Source organism: Mercurialis annua, linkage group LG6, assembly GCF_937616625.2.
Source record: "Mercurialis annua linkage group LG6, ddMerAnnu1.2, whole genome shotgun sequence".
In the NCBI taxonomy this organism is placed as follows: Eukaryota; Viridiplantae; Streptophyta; class Magnoliopsida; order Malpighiales; family Euphorbiaceae; genus Mercurialis; species Mercurialis annua.
The window spans coordinates 11,385,849-11,394,981 of NC_065575.1; positions in this window are offsets into that span (position 1 = coordinate 11,385,849).

Consider the following 9,133-nt stretch of genomic DNA (forward strand, 5'->3'; position numbering starts at 1 on the left):
TTTGTATTTCATAAGTTTCTTTTTTCTCTATTTGAACTATTTTTAAATTTAATACGATTATAACATCATTTATAAATAGAACTTGGCAACCAACAAGTTGTAGTTCAAATTGTACAAAAGTTAGACAGTAAACTATTAAGATCGTGGGTTCAATTCCTTTCACAAGCGTTCTCTTTCTCAAATTATCAAAAGAAAAATAGAATTTGGCATATTGATGTGATATATAATGATGTATTATAACATATCCTGTAACTATTTTATTTTTTGAAAAAAAAAAATGATAAACAACTTTTTAACTAATCCAGTTAATTTTTAGGTAAAACCTATCCTATAGTTTATGTCCTTTTATTTTTTTCTTTAATTTGTTTGTAATTTTTTTTTATTTGATCCTCCTATTTTTGAAAATAGTTTTATAGACATTTTTTATTAATAAAAATGTAAAAGTGTCAGAAAGTAAGTAAATTATTTTTAAAAATACAATTATTAAATAAAAAATAAAAAGACTACATAAAACTGTCTTTAAAAATATATGGACCAAATAAAAAATTAAAACGTAAATAAAATAAAATAAAAAGTAGATAATTTTTATAATAAGTTAAGCCTAATTTCTAAACTGGATCGAACTTAGTCTGTATAAGCTCAAACATACAACAACTATTAGCACTTTAGGGCATTTCCAACCCAACTCTAAAAAAGAGTTGAGTCCCACCATTTAGAGTTGGGCAACTCCAATTCAACTCTAAAAACCCATTTTTTTTAGAGTTTTTGAATAGTAAATTCTACATGTAGAGTTTTACTATTCACATCTCTATAAGGGCTATTTTGTACTTTTTCATGTTTACTAATTACTAGTTTAACCCATTAACTTTAATTTATACAATTATATTCTACTATATTCAAATATTAAAAATTTATATCTCTATTATATATTTTATATGACTTCTTAAAAAATTATAAATATTAAAAAACCGCATATATATAAATTAATAATATATAAAATTAACAAAAAATATATTTTAATAAATAATACAAACAATTATAAAAATAACAACAACAACAACAATAAAAAAATAACAACCGCCATAATAATAATAATAGTAATAATAATAATAATAATTTAATTTTCGTGTGAGCCACTTCCACCTCCAGTAACATTAGTATAGTATTCACCAAAAGAATGGGGAACGAAAAATTGTTGTCGAAATTGTTGTGCTCTTGTCTCTAAAATTCGTGCTTGTTCACTTTCAATATGAGCACGGATTTTAGGATCTTGAATAGCGTTCAAGATATATTTTATTAAAAATATTACTCCCTCCGTCCCATTTTAGAAGTCTCATTTGACTTTACACACAGATTAAGAAAACATTAATTATTCTTGTCTTTTCATGTTTTGCCCCTATTAATGATAGTGGAATTTTCTATAGAGCTCTTTTAAGATAACTAAAATAAGGGTAAAGTAGGGTATTTAATGGAAAAATATTCTAAAAATAGTAATGGGACATTTTAAACGGGACATCCCAAAATAGAATATGGGACTTCTTAAACGGGACGGAGGGAGTAACATTTTATCTAATTTTATTTAGTAAAATATATATAATAAAAATATTTATTTAAATTTATTATTTTACTATTGATAAAAAAATATATGTTTTTATTTTTAGGATGAATATGTAAAAAAAATTAATTTGGGCTAAATTGTTAAAATAATAAAATAGTTTAGTTTTAAAATATTGTTTAAGAGTTAGATATAGAGTTTGTGGTTGGACGAAAATTTGTTTAGAGATAGAGATAGAGTTTGTGATTGGAGAAAAATTTACTCTATCTCTAAAAAATAGAGTTCCAATTATAGAGTGGGTTGGAGATGGCCTTACAAATGGTTTCTTACCTGCAAAGGAATGTTAATTCTTTTTTTTTTTTTTTTATAAAAAGTGGAGTTCAAAAGTCATATGAGAGAATGTGAATAGTTGTAGCCAATGTTTTTAAAACCGGACCGGAGATCAAACCGGCTTCTCCGAGTGTTTATGGTTCGACCGGTTCAACCGGGTTCAACCGGATTTTTTAATTATAATAAATATAAATTATTTAAATTAAAAATATATGTATTATAAATTAAAAAATATGATTAAATATTTAAATAAATAATTTTTAAATTTTACTATATAAAATATAATTATAAATAATCAATGTTTAAAAATATATAAAATACTTATTCTAAATGGAAAAACTAAATTTTAATTTTAATAAAAATTGTTATCAAAATTAGACAATTATTTACTAAATGCGTGAAATACATTTATAATTGAGTAACATTTAAGTGTATATAGAATAATAATATTGTATGAGAAAGAAAAAAACTTTTAATTTAACATGTCATCATATTTTTATTTAAAATTTAAAAATAATTTATTGTATAAAAATATAATCATAAATAAGTATATAAAAGAATTTTTTTTATATGGAAGAGAAAAATATATAAATTTTAAAATTTAATAATTAATAATTATTAAATTTAAAAAATATAATATGACATTTTATAAATAAAATATATAATTATAAATATAATTTTTTTATGTATAATAGTAATATTAGAGAGAGTATAATTATTTATTTGAGTGAAAATATTATTTTATTAAAGTTAAAATGACATGTGAGAGAGAGAAAATAATTTGTGTAAGAGTCATAATTAATATGAGAGATAAAAAAGTGCATATGGGTGAGAGAAATAATGAGAGAGAAATAAAAAGACACATAGGTAGGGGACCACACATGCATTTTTTTATCAAGAAAAGTACCTTTTTGGCTAATTTTCTGAAAACCGAATTTGTCCGGTTTTTATGAAAAACCGGATTTTTCTGGTTAAATCCGGTTTTTGACCGGTTTTGACCGATTTTTATAAAAGACGATTTTCACCAGAAACCGGACCAGACAGGCAGCCGGTTCCCGGTTCCCGGTTAATCCGGTCCGACCGGCCGGTCTGGTCCCGTTTTCAAAACATTGGTTGTAGCCGGTTAAATAGTGCTCAATGCTCATACTAGAAATTTTACTCTAGGTTTAAGATACGTTAGGCTTTTGATTTGGCCCAGGTCTAAGAAGGCCTATATAGTTTGATTAGAACACAATGCTTGATTGCAAGTCAACATTAGAGAAGGCCTAATAAAACATGCAGGCCTATATGTACATTTTTCTGGATCCTTTTATATAGGGATGATGATAAAAGTATTTAAAATTTTAAAATATTTACAAAAATATCTATAGATTTTTTTTTATATAAAAATATCGACTGATTTAAAATTATTTACAAAACTACAAAAAGATAATAATTATTTACAAAAGTACGATGTGCATAATGTCGATATAATTATGATATAATTTTGATATACTATAAACCAGAGAATTTGAAAATAGTATTTGATTTATTATTGGTATAATTTCAGTATACTTTCGGTATATCGATTATAATTTTTTTTTTATATTTTCTAGTTGATAACATGTATATTTTTTTATATGTATTTTTCACTATAATTGGTAATGAACTTGGGGATTTGTATATTGTGGTATAGTTTTAGTATATTGTTAGCTTAATTTTTAGTATATAATGTGGTGTAATGTTGGTAAATTTTTTATATTTTGATGTGTATACTCTTGGTATATTGTTTGTATAATTTTAGTATATTATTAGTTTACCTTTTAGTATACGATTTTATATAATTTTGGTAAATTTTTTATTTAATACTCCCTCCGTCCCAGTAGAGTTATCCTCTTTGCCTTTATCACACAGTTTAATAAAAGCAATTATTGTGTATAAATTTTATAAAATTTTACTTACTATATTTTATAATACCCCTATTTAATGTAGGGTCCACATGCAATTTACTTTCACTTTATTCATTTGTGGATTTCAAATAGGGGTAATATATGAAATTGAGAATAAAAGTTAGTTACTTTTTGAATTGGGACAAATTTTTTTATCAAAGTGGACAAATCTATTGGGACGGAGGGAGTATTTTTATGTTCTGATGTGTATAATGTAAGTGTAATATGGGTATAATGTTCATATAATTTTACTATACTTTTAGTTTATTAGTATACTGACATTATACCAACAGTATACACCGTATCTTTGTAATTATTTTTTATTTTTAATATTTTTGTAAATATTTGTAAATCAACTAAAATTTTTATAAATAAAAAAAGTCAATATGTATTTATGTAATTATTTCCATTCTTTTTGATAAATGCCCCTTTTATATATAATATTATTATATTTTTACGACATTTATTTTTATACTACCTTTTTTAAATCTTGCATTTCACATTAATATTTTCTATACTAATTTTTTAAAAAATTTACTTTCTATGTTAACTTTCATTTTTTTAACATTTTCTTTCATTATTTTTTTACACTTAATATTTATCATATATTTAATTTTAAAATTTTAAATTTCTTTTTGATTTTTATTCTTGACTTTTTCTAATTGTTGATTTTTTAGTTTGTTCTAACATCAGCACAACATCAACACAATATCAACAACATTTAATAAACTGAGTAATATCAATTTGTAAATCTTTTTTATACAATTTTTTATTTTTTGCTCGTAATTAAGCAGCATTTACTATTTATCATATATTTAATTTTTTTTTTCATATATCAACATAAAATCAACACAAATCAACCAATCTCAACAACATATAAACTAACTAATTTACATTTTTAACTCTTTGTAAACTAATTTTTATGTTTTTAACATTGTTTCAATTTAATTTTAATTTTATTATTTTATTTCACGTATAATATGGCCTTCTTCGCTAATGCTAAAATCAACCAAATATCAACATAAAATCAATTGATTATCAACACAACATCAACATAAAATCAACAACACTGTAATATTATAATAATTCAGCAATCAACCATCATCAATAAATCGTGCTGCAAAATAAACAAAATGCAGAAATACAACCAAACACAATAAAAATGCAGAAATTAATAATTGAATTTAATTCAATAAAATCATAAATGTAACACAAAAAATAGTAGTATTATTCTTTAAAGATAATATTTATACATGTTTCATGATGAAAAATTACTGTTATATAAAAATAATAACAAAAAAAAAGAAAACTATAGATATGAAAACGAAGAAGAAGAAGAAGATGAACGAGGAATTTCAGATCTGAAATCAAAATTGAAAAACGACGACAATGGCTTCGACGGTAACAAACGGAGAGAATGACTTCGACATCGAAAACCATAGTGAATGTGAAAGAACGGTACCAACAGTATAATAGTGAAGGCGGAACGATGGCTGTAACAGAGCAATAGTGAAGACAAAATGACAATATTAGATTCAGATCTGAAGGTGAAAAGAAACGGGACGGTGGGACGGCGACGGTGGAACGACAACGGCGGCAACATAATGATGAAATACCGGTGCTTGTCGTTTGTAGATTTGGAGATGAAAAAGGGGAAAAATAGAAGACGAGAAGAGCAAGCAAATGAGAAAAAAAACATGGAGAAGAAAGATAATATACTGTATAAATGATATATTAACAAGCGTGTATCGTATTATAGAAAATGAAAAGTTGGGTCTGTATAAATATAAACCAAGAGAGAATTTTGATTGTTTCTGAAGAAAAAAAAACCCCATCTTTCTGTAAATCTCAAAAATTCCAAGAATATTTATACCCTATACTATAAAAAAGTGAAATATTTACAAAAATACTATCTTATTTTTTTTAATAAACAATACTAACCTAACTTTTTAATTTATAAAAATATTACATTTCTCTACTCTTCATCTTTTTCATCTTCTACTTTTCTTAAAACCATAATTTTTTTTTCTTAAAACCTCAGATTGGGCAACCTGCCTTAACACAAGAAGGTCCATCACAGGATTTTGCATATTCATTGGAGAATCATTAATCTCCTGGCAAGTTAAAAAGCAAGCAACCGTTTCCAAATCCAGCTCAGAAGCTGAATACAGGGCATTAGCTAATGTCTCTTGTGAACTTCAGTGGCTAAAATACCTTCTACTACAAATCACTTCATCATTGCCAGCTATGTTCTATTGTGATAACCAGTCAGCATGTCATATAGCTCACATCCCTGTTTTTTATGAAAGGACAAAACACAAAGACATAGATTGTCACATAGTTAGACATAATCTGGAATCTAGACTCATACATATCTTTTCCATCTCTTCCAACCAACAACTAGCAGACTTTTTCACAGTGTTTATTGTCCAATTTGAGGGGAGATGTTAAACATATGAGGATTACCAGTTCAAGAACATGAAGAAGCCTTAGTCCAGTAAACAAGCCTCACTCCAGTCAGCATTATAATACAAGTCAGCAACACAGAATGCGTGTGTTAGTGAGTTAGTTATAATGTTAGTAAGTCAGTTATAGGTCTGTTAGTTTGTTATATTCTGTTAAGTATCTAACAGAAAGTTAAGTTAATAGCCGTTAGGTTTATAGCCGTTAGTTTACCAGTATAAAAGTCAATGTACATATTTTTTAATGGTTAATTGGTATTTTACTAATTTTATTTTTCAATCTACTCAACTCTCTATTTCTAACATAGTAAAAAAAATAGCATAAATTATTGTAATTGACGTTTCAAATTGAAGTGAACTCTTGATATTTTTATCCCATCCATTTTTCTATCGGGTACAATTTTTTTTTTTTTTAAAAAAAGAGATTACATTTGTATTAGAAGTATATGAAAATAAGTTGAGTTAGAAGTATGAGATCAGAATTTGCCATCTCTATAGTTGATAATGGTTTGAACAAAGGATCAATTCACCCCCTCAACTTGACACGAAATATCAAATAGGTCATTCTCGACACTTTTGGTACAAATAAATCCAAAAGTTGCGTTTTCGTATCAAAAAGACCCTTCGACAGTCCTTAGCTAGTCGCATTCCAGTGAGTGTATTACACTCTCCATTTTGAAATGGAAAAATATTTAAAAAGATGCTTAACATTTATTTTAATATTCAAATTGACATATAATCATTTACAAAATTCAATTATAACCCTATAAATTTAAAAGTTTAAAAGTCATTTAATTTTTTAAAGAAAAATTTAGGGATTTAATTTTACCTTTTTCCTACCCTACCTTTCTTCTTCCCATTTTCTCTGGGGTTTTTTTAATTTCTTCTTTTCTCCTTTCCTCACACACCACCCTCCATCCACCATTTCCACCTACCTTCATTGCTGCCGCTGCCAGATCTGTTCTTCAGCCCAACGGAGCAGACAAACCCATCTGGGTTCGTCTGCTTCTTCATTGATGAAGAAGCAGACGAACCCAGATGGTTCGTCTGCTTTGTCTCGCAGTAGAAGAACGGAGCGGTGTTGTACGAGGAGTAGCATTGAACAGCAGCAGCAACGTTGAACGGCAGCAGCAACGTGACGACAACATCAGCGTGACGGCAGCAGCAGCGATTGTAGATCTTTGATTTAGAGCACCAGCAACACTCATCGCCTCCAGTAGCAGCAACATCACTCTTCACCTCCGGTAGCAGCAGCAACGGAGTATGGTCCCCAAAAAATGATGGAGGCGGCCATTCGATTTATGCAATTGATTTTTTTTTTGTTATGAAATTGAAATAAATTGCTTAGTTCTTTCATTCTATATTCTGTTATGAAATTGAAAAATTTGTTTAGATTATACAGAGTTGTGTAGGTTAGATTTGTGGAGGATTTTGATGTTGAATGGGAATAGTTTGATTTTGGAATGATGTTGATGCTGTTGAAGACGAGTGGACGAACCCAGATGCAGCAGATCCAACATAAAGTTGACAGCGGGAGAAGGTTTCCGGCATAAGGAGGCAGTGGCGGCTGTAATGGATTATAATTAATTAGGTCTAATTAGGGTTTAGTTATATTTAATTAGGTTTAGTTAGGAAAAAGGGTGAAAAAGGTCCCTAACTTTTTATTGATTAGTGTTTTAATTAATTAACTAAATTAGAGTTTAAATTAAGGTTAATTAAGGTTAATTAAAGTTAATTTTGTTTCATTAAGTATCTCACTCTCTTTTTGTGTCAGAAGGGTGAATTTGAGTCAAAAACGCAACTTTTGGGTCTGTTTGTACCAAAATCGTCCAAAATGACTTATTTGATATTTCGTGCCAAGTTAAGGGGGTGAATTGATCCTTTGTTCATAATGGTTTTGTGATACAACTCTATCTATTGCTATCAAAATCTTAAAATATTAACTTAAAAATGTCATGATGTAGTAGAATTAAAATTTTGTTCATATCTAAAATTCTCAATCACAATCAATTAATTAATCATATTAGGTATGATTGATTGGTATGAATTTCACAAAAGAAGCATAGTTGCTCGCACCGTACTTCTCTTCTCTTTCTCTAAATAACCAAGACATCTTCTGTATTGTCATTGTCCGACACCTGTAGCCACTTCTATTTCATCTACTAATATTTATTTTCAATCTTATTAACGAATCTTTATTATTTATCATTATTTTTTGTGGTTTTGTCAGCTTCTTATTTCAGCTATTTTTTCATAGTTTTTAACTGCCCTTTTATGCATGCTATTTTCTTTTTGAGGGAAATAGAATAATTATTTTGAAAACTACTTTTGTTACTTCCCTCCACTCCAAGAATCTCCCAAGTCACGAGTTAATAAGAATAATAAATAGAAAGTTTCAAAAAAAAGAAAGAATAATAAATAGAAAAAATTATAACAGTAGTGTCTAAGTTGATGTTTTAAATTAAAATAATGGGCTACTATTATATTTTTTTGATGAATAATAGTATATTACAAGTTATAAGAAGTGGCAAAAAAATCAAACTAATTTAAAAAAATTCACATAAAAAGTACAATTTTTTTATTATTTCAGCTGTTTTTTCATAGTTTTTAACTGTCATTGAGCATGCTATTTTCTTTTTAAGGGAAATATAATATTTGTTTTTGAAATTAGAATAATTATTTTGAAAACTACTTTTGTTACTTCCCTCCACTCCAAGAATCTCCCAAGTCACGAGTTAATAAGAATAGTAAATAGAGAAAAATTATTACAGTAGTGTGAGTTAATAAGAATAATAAATAGAAAAAACTATAACAGTAGTGTTTAAATTTGTTGTTTTCAATTAAAATAATAGGGTACT